This window comes from Cervus canadensis, chromosome 9 (genome assembly GCF_019320065.1).
Source record: "Cervus canadensis isolate Bull #8, Minnesota chromosome 9, ASM1932006v1, whole genome shotgun sequence".
NCBI lineage: Eukaryota > Metazoa > Chordata > Mammalia > Artiodactyla > Cervidae > Cervus > Cervus canadensis.
Window position 1 is genome coordinate 63,109,736 of NC_057394.1, and position 11,968 is coordinate 63,121,703.

Sequence of the window (11,968 nt, forward strand, 5' to 3'; positions counted from 1 at the left end):
TCAGTCGGTGGTTCTATGTTCCTTGGGACCCTGTGGTGTCATTCACCTCTCCGGGGCCCTGGCATGTCCCTGGACCTGGGCAGGAAGCAGCAAGCTAAGAGCAGCGAAGAGCAGAGTCTGTCCTCTCCCCTCACTGAGGTTTCAGCCAGGTCGCTGGAGCCACCGTTTTATTCCCCACTGTGCTTACGCCTCTCAGAAGGAAACTTACACGCCAGCCAGCCCCGCTTCCTTCCCTCAGACTAATTCTCTCATCTGTCCCTCATTTCAATTTCATTTCTCTCTCTCTCTCTCTGGCTGAACCTGATACTCACTTCCTAATTAGAGATTATGCGCATTTTCGTGGTTCTTGAAGCCTGGGTTTTCTTGAAACTGATGAGTTTATATCCCCCATCAAAGGGAAACCTCGAGGGTAATAGGGTTAACCAGTGACTTATTTCCTTCCTAATTTTCTATATTTTCCAATTTTGTCAATGAGCATATATTACTTGTATAATCAGAAAAAAATAAGTGTATTTTGAGAACAAAATGTCTAGACTCTTGGTTTTAGCCTTTTCTTGCTTTCTGGTTTTTTTTTAAGCAGTAGACCTCTTTGTTCAAATCTTAAAGGGAAACAAATGAGAGAAAAGCTCTTCTCACTGAGGCAGGATCTTCAGTGAGATCCTGTGTATGTGTATGTGTTTATGCCTCTGTGTGTGTTTACGTCTGTGTCTGTGTATATTTGCGCGTGTCTGTATGTGTGTTCATGTGTATGTGTGTGTGTGTGTCTGTGTGTGGGCTTGTCTATGTGTATTTGTGTGTCTCTGTGTATTTGCATATGTGTGTTTGTGGGTTTATGCGTGTGTCTCTGTGTGTTTGTATGTGTCTGCCTGTTTCGTGTGTATGTGTGTGCGTGTCTGACTATGTGCATGTCTCTGTGTGTGTGTGTGTGTGTGTGGTGTTTAGGGGATACCTCCTGTGTTGCTGGATATTATGATTTTTTTTCATCCCCAGAAGGGAATACACATCTGGACCCTCTTTGCACATCACATGGGAAATGATGTCTGGCCCAGCGCTGGCCTCTGTGATTACAGAGTTAATGCCTTTCCCACAGAGCCTGCACCATCAGTTGTGAGTAGCTGCACTGCTTCTGGGCAGGAACATTCCCTTTGTCTGGCAGTTAACAGACTGTACTTTTCTCCTGTCTCCTGCAGGCACTCTGCCTGCCCGGGTGGAACGGAGTAGAGATAATGTATCACAGGCAGGGCCGTTTTCTCAGGACAGGACAGCCTATTCAGAACAGATAGGAAGAGTGATTCCCTGAGTTGTTCTTGGCTGGGCTTGAAGTCTCCTGTCTTCCCAGCCTCGTTTCAGGTGGTCCAGCAGTCTCCCTTTATGAATATGCCTCTCCACTTCTGGAAGCGCCAATACCCCTTCCCTCCCTGGGACTGGTTGTTCTGTTAAGGACGGTGTGGAGGAGAGAAAGGACCAAGTCCCGCATGTGCCAGCTCCAGCGCCAGCCTCCTTGGGTTGGAAACATGCTCTGCCATCTACTAACTCGGTGGCCTTGTCCGAGCTACTCACATCTATACCCACTCTAAGCCTCAGTTCTCCCACTGTTAAAAGCCATAAGAGTCTATCTGAAAGCTCCTCAGATCCTCGTGAAAATGAATCCTGGGGATTATTAAATGAGACAGTGTGTGCAACATGTTTAGTTGAGTCCTGGTGGTGGTTTTACAAATGTTTGTTGTTATTGTCATTTGCCCTTAGTCGTGCTGTGTCCCCACCTCTCAACACTCCGGGCAAGGTTCAAACCAAGTTTCTGAATGTTTACAAGGAAAGAAAGATAACGCTGTGACTCTTGTGAAGGTGAGAAAATTTGTAGTGGGGGAGCACAACTCTGTGATATTGGGAAATCAGGAGCCCCAGCTCCTACCTGGACAGGTAGAGCTCAGGGTTTGCCAGCCAGAAGTCGGTGGTGTCATCTCTGCAGTGGCAGCTAGAGCTAGAGCCTCTTCTCTCCTTCTAGAAAGAACTCTTTGAAGACTAGCCCATGGGGTGAGCAGGATCTATTCATACAACTATTTTGACTACTGTTTCTTGAGTACTTACTATAATGCCAGGCCCTACATTTTTATTTTATTTTCTTATCACACAGTCCCTACAAAGAAGCTATGGTACTCATTGCTCCGAATCACAAAACAGGTCTGTAGAGGAAATCAGCCAGCGTCCCATAGTTAAAAAGAGAGCTAGTTCCCAAAACTAAACTCCAAACCCATCTGCCTTTATCACCCTACATCCTTTTCTCTTATCATTTCCCCCAAACGACCATGGAGCAGAAGTTTTCCACCAACTACAGGCATTTAGCATATGACTGGGTATTGAAAAGAACTCCTGTTAAAACATCTCTTACTTTCCCTGCCAGAAAAGGTGCACAGTTCAGAGTTCCATTTGGACAGACTCTCTGGGTTTGTTCCCAGGTGGGTAAAGCCCTGACCCAGCCATGGGCTGTTTCTTGACTGGGCCACGAGGCTTCTCTGTCACCTTGCTCTTTCCTGGACAGTTGCTTCAGGATAGATTTGAATTCACCATGTTTGCAGGTTGACCACATAAACACTGGCCTTTCCTGAAGACTACCTGAACTATCTTGAAATTGTGATACCCAGAGGGTGTCACAGCCCCAAGACTGGAAAGTGGGATGTTTGAGGAGCTGAACCGCCCCGGAGAATCCCTTCTGTTTCACCACAAAAGAAAGCTTGAGGACGTGCGTCTTCTCTGGAACTCCTGCCTCAGGATCTGAGATGAACAGTCTGGAAAAAGATGTCTCATCACCCATTGGCTCCCTCAAGGTGATCTTCACACCTCCCTTGTCTGTGCTTCCTTCTTCCCCATGCCCTTTGGGTCCTCTGGGTTTCTTTATGGGTTCCTTCTCAGAAGAATGCTTCTATTGTCTGTCATTTTACTTTAGAGAGCGCACACCCCATTCTTTGCTAATATGATCTCTTCTTCTAACATCATCCTCCTGCCCTCACCTGTCCCAGGCTTCCCTCTCTTTCCCCTCTTCTCCATCTCTGGAGAAGCCACTGGGAAATGGCATCTTGCCTTTGACCTTCTTTGTGCTGATTCTTTCAAAGAAAGAACCACCTCATGATGTCTTGTCTTCTAACCATTTCTGCTTGTCTTTTGTGGGACCCATACTTTTCCTACTGGTGCTTTAATTTTCTAAATTTTTTAAGTGAAAAAGAATAAAAGTTGTGTGATTTCTAAAGCTGACTTATCCTCCTAAAGGGGATTCCCTCTGGCCTCTCTTGATCTCTCTTCTCAGCAACTTCCTTGATCTCTCTTATCGTCAACCACTTGCTTTCAATAAACATCATTTTTGGAAGCCCCCATTGTCTGGTAGGGTTCCAGCTTTCCGACAGTCTCCTAGGGGATCCACTTGTGTCATGCCTGTGTTCTTCAGCCACTTGCAGTTATCTGGGGTCAGTCAGTCCCCAGGAGGAGAGTGGATTGGGCTGGCACAGCCCCCAACCTTAAGGAAGTTTATGTTCTTATGACTTGACTTCCTCTCAAGGACTAAGCTCTTGGACCAATTGAATATCAAGGTTGCCATGTGATGCTGATTCTTTTGGTTGGCAGAGTAATCAATTGAAGTTTTTAAATGCATTTTCCTCCATGCTGTTTGCAATTTTTCATCTTTTGGTTCTTCAATAAATTTGTACTGAGGACCTACTATGTTCCTGGTGCTGAGCTTAGACCCAGGGGTTGATCTGGGAGCAAAGTCATCCCTGCTCTCCTAGAGCCTGTGGTCGAGTGGGGAAGAAGGATGAGTCAGTCAAATAATTATGTTGAAATGTGTAAAATTTCAGCCATGAATATGTTTGAAGGAGAGGCACATAGGGCTGTGAAAGCATGTACCAGCAGACCTCAGAGATATTGCAGGTTTGGGTCCAGGCCACTCAAGTAAAGTGAATATCTCAATAAAGCAAGTCATATCAGTTTTTTGGTTTCCCAATGCATATAAAAGTTATATTTGCACTATACTGTAGCCTATTAAGAATCCAATAACATTACACCTTTTAAAAAAGTGTACATATGTTAATTAAAAAATGTATTTTTTTGTTGGTGAAAAACACTAATCATCATCTGAGCCTTTCAGCAAGCCACAATCTTTTTTGTAACAGTAATATCAAAGATTACTGATCACAGATCACCATAGCCAGTATAATAATAATGAAAAAGTTTGAAATGTAAGAATTATCAAAATGTGACACAGAGGAAAGAAATGAGCAAATGCTGTTGGAAAAATGGCACCCTTAGACTTCAGCCATACAGGATTGCCACAAATTTGTAAAAAAAAAAAAAAAAAAAAAAAGACAATAAAACAAAGTTTGCCTGTAATGCAAAGGGATGGTGTGTTCTGGGTAAGTGGCTCTCCAAGCCTGGTCCCTGGACCATCAGCCTCAGCATAACCTAGGATCTTGTTAGAAATATACATTCTCAGTTCCCACCACAGACCCGCTGGATTAGAAACTCTAGGAACGGGGTTCAGGTCCTGTTTTCAGACACGTTCAGGACACTGTGATACACAAGTTAGAGAACTCTTGCTCCAGATGGTCAAAGTCAGCTTCTCTGAAGCAATAACTTCTGAATTACGAAGAAAAACTAGGCAATAGGGTAGGATGGGGAAAGTCTTTCAGACAGAAAGAATGGCATGTGTAGAAGTCCGATCGTGAGATCAGGGAGCTCCTGAAAACAGGAAGATGGGCCATAAAGGAAGAAGAGAATGGAGAAGGTGAGTATGGACAAGATGCCTGGGGCCAGGAAATGCTGGTCATTTGCAAGGGATTGGGCAATAGAGAGCTTCTGGTACACTCGGAACTCAAGGATGGTGTGATCTCACTTACTGGGCAATACAAAGCCTCTGGTATGCTAGGAACTCAAGGATGGCATGATCTCACTTGCTTTTATCTAAGGAATAATTCTAGCTACAGTGTAGAGAAAGGATTGAAGAGGAGCAAGAGTAGACCTGCTGGAGATTGTCTCAGGAATCAGGGGAAAGCTGATGGTGGTTTCTGGAAGGATGAATGAAGGACACAGATTCACAAGATTATTAGGTAATGCCCACAGGTCTCGGTCGTCAACTAGACGTGTCCAAGAATGAGTCTGGTGTTTTGGGTTTACGTGCAAGATGGAGGAGGATGCCAAGCTTGGCAGTGGGAAGAGACCATGAGGCATTCCTATTGTGTTCGATGAGCCTTTGAGCCACCTGTGTGCAGGTATCAATTAGATGGTAGAAGGTGTGGGTCTGGAGCTCCTAGGAGAGGTCAGGGCTGACAGCACATTTTGGTGAGTCATTGAAAACTAAGCAACCATTGATAAGATCACCCAGGAGAAGGAATGTAATGAAGAGAAGAAAGCCAGAATACATACTGGGGAACTTCAGCATTCTTGTTGACTGGTCAGGAAGAGTCGGGATGACCCCCATACACCTGGTTTAGTGTAAAGAGTAGAGAGAAGGAAGAAGACTGGAAGCCAGGAGAATCGTGTGTCACAGAAGCCAAGGGAGAGTTCCCAGGAGGGAGCGCTCAGTGACGGTGAAGAGCATACGGCAAGAGGCGGCTGAAGGATGCTTGTGGATTAGGTGACTTGGAAGGTCATTTGTGGTTTTAGCAAGAGCTATTTCAGTGGAGTGCAAGAGAGCAGAAGCTAGAGTGCAGTGGAATAAGAAATTAAAGGTAAGGAAATGGATAAAGTGAGGACTATAGACAGCTTTTTGGAAATGGTTGTAAAGAGGAGGGTATCGGTGGATGGGAGATGTGGAGTCAAGAAGATTGTCCTGGTTTGTTTGATTTTTGAGTTGCAAGTGCTTCTCACATGTCAAACCCTAAGGACTTCATTGAAAGGGAACAGTTGAATAAAAGAGATGGAGCCAACCGAGGTTAACAAGAACCAAGATCCTAAACAGATGGGAGAGCACAGAGGCTCTCGGATTCTGGAGTCCCCACTCTAGCCTGGATTTTTCTGAACCTCTGTGACCTTCCCAAGGCCGGATCCCCTGACCTCGAATACCCGCCACCCCTCCCTTTCTTGGCATTCTCCTCCTGCTGACTTGCCTGCCCACAGCCCCTTTCCTGCAGCCCACTCAATTGTTTTGTCTGCTTTGTTCACCCACTGTTAAGTTATTAACTTGTCAGGGTCTAGACTCCCCACTTCCTTTCCCACTTTGAACCCACTCTTGGCTCCCTTCCCGTTCACTGCCTCGGAAAGTCAGCACTAGGCAGGCCTGGATTGCTTGGCGGGTCATTACTGGCGTGCACACAGAAGTACAGTTAATATAATTGGTATAAGATGGTAAAGCCTTTTTAAAGACCTTGATGCAACTGAAAAAAAAACATAAAATACAACCATCTCTCCATTATCTTAGCAGTGGAGGCAAATGGTGAACTTAAAGTAGACTTTATTCAAAGTAATTTCTCCAAGAGGACTCGATTTTAAAGGGTCACCTGTAAACATATTAAAGACCATCAGATTTTACATGTTAATTCATGGATTCAATAAGGGTCAAAAATGACATTTCCTTAGTTTTTAAAGCAGACACAGATAGGTAAGTTTTAATATAAGTGTTGCTACTCTGAGGTAAGCAAACTTTGTCTAAGATTCTTGAGAGAAATTTGCAGCAGTTCCTTAGAATTGAGTGGTTTTATCATTACCCAGCACTTTCGAAATCATGGAATAACTTAAATGGGATCTGATGGACAAAGACACAGACTGTTTCCTAGTCATCGGCCTACATACTGCTGAAAATGATTTGTTGTCTAAGAATAAATATCACAGAGAAACAATACTTTGGAGCATCTATTGTGAGCATCTTTTATTTATGTCATCATAGTCATTCCTTGCAATTCTTTGGAGTACATATTATCTACAGTTTTATAAATTAGAGAAATCAGGGCTCAGAACTATTTAGTGAATTCCAAAAATTCATACTCTGGCAGGTGGTAAATAGCCCTTGAGCTCTGGTCTTCATGGGCATACCTAGAGAAGCTGCAACCATCATTGTAGTAATAGTAACTAGCAATACCAATAGCTCCCATGCACCAAAACCTTGATATGTGAGGAACCTCATCTATATCATATGTTTAATCCCTATATTAACACAGGAAGCAACATGGTCCTCATTTCACAGCAGAGGAGACGAGTGTGAAGAGGTTAAATTATTCATACAGTCACACAGCTGGTCAGTGAAGAGTGGAGAGTCAAACCCAGTTCCCTCTGACCCTAACACTCTCTTCTAAAGTTAAGCCCATTTGTCCAAATTAGGGATATTTTCCTGATCCCAAGAACAAAGCCTGAGGCATGGTGGATGTAAATATTTTTTTCCTAATGTACTTGAATACACAGCTGCCTGCTAGGACTCCTATGTGAAGCCAGAACACAGAATGTTTATTTAATTTTTATTCCTTGTTAGCTTTGCTAGAGGAAGATGGAAATGTCCATATTCCAGCAAGCTTATACATTTGGGTGAGTACTTCCTCATCCATCTAGCAACTTCTCCTGTCAAAAGTCACCCCAAAATCATAATAAGCCAAGAAAACCTCTGAGCACAGCCAGGGTTAAATATCACGACTTGTTGAATTAACTCCTTTATCTAGAAAAGAGTCCAACCTTCACATACAACCAATTGACTCTAGTTTTACACATAGTTCTACCAGTCTTCGTTTTTGACTTAGTCTGCAGGTCATAATAATAGAAGAGGGCCCACTGCAGACTGGTGTAGTAACACCAGAGATGTGACCAGACACAAGAACCCTTGAGTCCAAATAACCACTAAGAAGCATAAAGGAGAGCCCAAGATGTGTAGTTGACTGGAGGTATTTGGGGATCAGATCAAACACTGTGCATCCGCTATAACAACATCACAGCAGAGCCTTATCAGTTATCACTTCTTATTATGGTCACACTGAACATTCATGAAAACCTAATATTAAATCACGCTGGATGTATATCCAATTTAGGAAAGTCATGATGATGTACACAGTGATCTTTTTTTTTTTTAGTTTATAAAAAACCAACTACAGGGACTTCCCTGGCAGTCCAGTGGTTAAGACTATGCCTTCCATTGCAGGGGCTGTGGGTTCAATCCCTGTTCGGGCAGCAAAGATCCCATGTGCCTCGTGGCCAAAAATCCAAAACATAAAACAGAAACAATACTTTAACAGATTCAAGAAAGACGTTAAAAATAGTCCACATCAAAAACAAAAAAATCATAAAAAAAAACCCGACACCCAACTTCATTCGTGCTTAATCTACCCTTCAAATCTAGCTGTCCAAGAAAAAGCCCCTGTGGATTATCTTTGGGTCTCCAAACACAGTGCCCGGCCCATGGCATATGCTCACTAATGTTAGATGATAAAATCTCAAGCCCTTTGTTTTTTGAAGGTTCTGAGTAGCCCCTTTCACTCTTGTTACTTAGGATACAGCATTCCTGGGTCTATTCCAGGAAGACTTTATGAAGGGGAGAGGGGTAAGCCCCTGAAATGACCTCTGCTTGTTCTGTGTTCACAGATGATTACACGGTACCCAGATGCTCCTAAAAAAAAAAAAAGAAAAAAAAAATCATTCCGTACATGTTCATTGCTGTTATCATCATGATTGTCTTCATCTCGATGGACCCATATTGTATATTTTACATCTGGGGAAGGTGTGAAAAAGAAGTTGGACCTTCCTCTCCTGGGAACTATCAGGAGATAGTTAAACTAATATAACTATAACTATAACTATAGTTTAAACTAACATTTAAACCCTTTAGGCCAAACCAGACTGGGAACTATCCAATCAGCTCTAACCCAAATAAGGAGGGGATGGGCCCCAGCAATTGTTTGTTGGACATTCAGGCTACCCACCCCTTCAGTTTATCAGGAAGGTGTTAGTTCCACTTAGTGAGGACAGCACCCTGAATAAATCAGTGCAGCTCTTGGTGTATTTCAAGTTGAATTTCAGAAAGTTCCAGGCAGCCTGAAGATGCACTTGTATCAAAGGTTATCCGCAGCCAGGGGGGCCCACCTCCACATGTCTGCTCCCAGCACCTGGCCTTCCTTCCAGTTCAAGGGCAGCTTCTTTTCCAGGTCACAGCCGTTGGGAAGAGGCTGCGTCGATGACCTGTTAAATGAGTGCCCCGCACGCACGCAAGCCCTGCTCCCCACTCCCCAGCAGCATGAGAACCTTCTGGGGATGAGGGCCAAATCTCTCAGCATCTGAGGGCTTGCTGGCCTCCACTCTCGGTGGAATTAGCAGGAGTTATCCATAAATCCCCGCGGCATCCATCAGCAGACAGAGCAAGACTGCCTTTTTAAAGAAGTTCACTGACCTCTTGTTAACTTAACTCCTTGTTAGGAAATCTCTAATCAGCTGTGTGCTAACAGGCCCAAGGCCCTGGGTCAGCAGAAGTGGGGCTGGCGGTGGGGTTGGGTTTCCAGCTGTGTGCTGTCGGGGTCTGAGCAGACTGTTTTGTTTTCCTCGTCCAGCTATCTTCCAGATCATTCAGAGCATCAGAATGGGCATGTGAGCCGGCCCTGGGGGTTTGACACCGCCCCCTCCCGCGGGAGGGTGGAGGACCACTTCAGCTCTTAGCCGGGTATCTGTGGGAAGCCAGCAAGTCAACCAGAAGAGGAAAAAAAAAAAACAACAACAAAGGCTCCCTCAGCTGTTCCCTGATCACTTCATCGTGGACGTCAGACCAAATTGCTTTCTCACAGGACATCTCGGTACATCCGTGTTCTTGAGCGGAAAGGACATTTTGCTTTGCAGTTGGCAGGATGGGGAGCTTTCCGGCGTCTGCAGCAGTGCTGTCTGTCTGGATTCGCCCTGGGTTTCACTGATGTCTGCATGTGGGCCCCCATGATCACTGCTTTACTTTCTATGGATACAGTCTCTGCTCCATTGGGAATTGCTTTTACAAATAAATGTCTTTGTTCAACCTTATCTCCCATGCGGCTTCCAGTGAGAAAACCGAAGTCAAGGGGTCAGGATAGCTCGGGAGGGGGATGGGTAAGGTGGGGGACTTAATTATGTAACAGGGGAAGGTCAGGGAATCTGTGGCCCTGGAACCAGGGCTAGATTTACCCACCCTCAAGGTCTACACCTGAAAGGAAGGCCTGGGCAGTTCTTAAGGACTTGGGGTTTTCCACACATTTGACAATTTGCAGAGGGGATATTTGGACCTGGCCCCTGATTGGGACTTCTAATTTTGCCTAAAGAGATCACAGATGCCCAGATCACCTGCAGGATAAAAGAGGCTCACCATGAAACTTTAAACAGGCCTTTGCTCTTTTTTTTTAAATTCCATTTTTCCTTTCTTAGTCATTTATTTCATCCCTTAATAATTAGGTGTGTTAGTCACTTAGTCACTCTTTGCAACACCATGGCCCGTAGCCCACCAGGCTCCTCTGTTCATGGAATTCTCCAGGCAAGAATACTGGAATGGTTAAGCTATTCCCTTCTCCAAGGGATCTTCCTGACCCAGGGATCAAATCAGGGTTTCCCACATTGCAGGTGGATTCTTTACCATCTGAGCCATCAGGAAAGCCCTAGTAATTGTGAGAGTTTTAAAAATGAAAATGGAGGAAACAGTTAGGACCTCTAGTTACCACTTAAGGGGCTTTGTTATAAGTGGCCCTTCAGAATAGAGGGCGGGGGCTTTTGGTCCACAAGAGTCCTTCACCCCAGACCTTTTAGTGATGTTCTTGAAAACTTTCTTTTCTCCCATCCTCTGAGTTCCCCTCCTTCCTCTTTGTTTCCCACTGAGGAGAGGGTGGCAGGGCTGTTCTGAAATTAGCGGCTGCAGGGACAGGCTACCATCCTTGTGCCCACCTCCACCCCCACCCTAAGCCCTCCGGAGCTGGCCAAAGACATTCCCCCCAACTTGAGGGCTGCACTCGGTAGGCGCTCTACTAGCGGGCCCCTTCATTATCTGGGCTCTGTCTGGCCATCCTCTTCTTGGTGACGAAGATCAGTGTGAGATCAGACCCCATGGCTTCCTGCCAAGAAGCCAGCCGAAGGCCAGGCCCCTTGTTGTAAGGTTTCCCTGGTCTGCGCTCCCGTTTACACCCTCACTAACTCCCATGGGGCCTAGACTTGATCTAAGAGCCTTCCTCTTCCCCCGCTTAATGCCAACAAAAGCACACCCATTAGACATCGTGAAAAGCCATGGCTGGGTCTGAGCTTTGAGGTTTATCCTTTACAGGAAAGAGTCTTTCCCCCTCTCATTTGGTCTTTCCCACAACAGTAGTAATCAATAGGGTGGTTATCCCCATTTCAAGGAAATGGAAACTGAAATTTGGCCAGACTGGGCTCTAGGTAAACCCAGCTGTTGCCAGGTGACAGGTGTGGTGGGCTGAGTCGTCTGCCATCCGTAAAACTTCCTGTGGTGGAGTTATCTCCCCAGGCTATGCAATCGTCCACAAATTGGCTTTCTGTTAGTTTCCAGGTAATCTCCCGAAAGTTCTCGTATATGACAGTCTGCTTGCCCTGGTGACTTCTTCCATGAGCCCTCTACTCACGGAGACCAGAGCTGCCCTAAGTAAGTTAGGGTCACGGCTGTACAAGGGAGATTTCCGAACATTTTTTGCCATGACCCATGGTAGGGACCTCCCTGGTGGCCCAGTGATTAAGAATCCACCACCTTCCAATGCAGAAGACGTGGGTTCGATCCAAGGTTTAGGAACTAAGATCCCACATGCCACGGGGCAACTAACCCCATAAAGCAACTACTGAGCCCTCGCATTCTAGAATCCATGCTCCTGCAGCAAGAGAAGCCCTCATATCAAAACTAGAGAGTGCCTGCTCACTGCAATGAAGACCCAGGGCAGCCTAAATAAGTAAAATAGCAGAAAAAAAGAAACATATGGCAACTGGATATACAACACACCTACTAAAGCAATTATCACGGAACAACACTTATCCTTAACACATATGATGCACTCTGGTTTTT

At 45.1% G+C, this 11,968-nt stretch overlaps 1 long non-coding RNA gene across 1 annotated transcript; it reads left to right on the forward strand.

Moving 5' to 3' along the window:
* The first annotated feature begins 856 nt into the window (after positions 1-856).
* On the forward strand, positions 857-6,821 carry LOC122447490. The gene is made up of 3 exons (XR_006271257.1): positions 857-1,107; positions 1,747-1,845; positions 2,577-6,821. It is a non-coding gene; the product is annotated as an uncharacterized LOC122447490 (long non-coding RNA).
* The last annotated feature ends 5,147 nt before the right edge of the window (positions 6,822-11,968 follow it).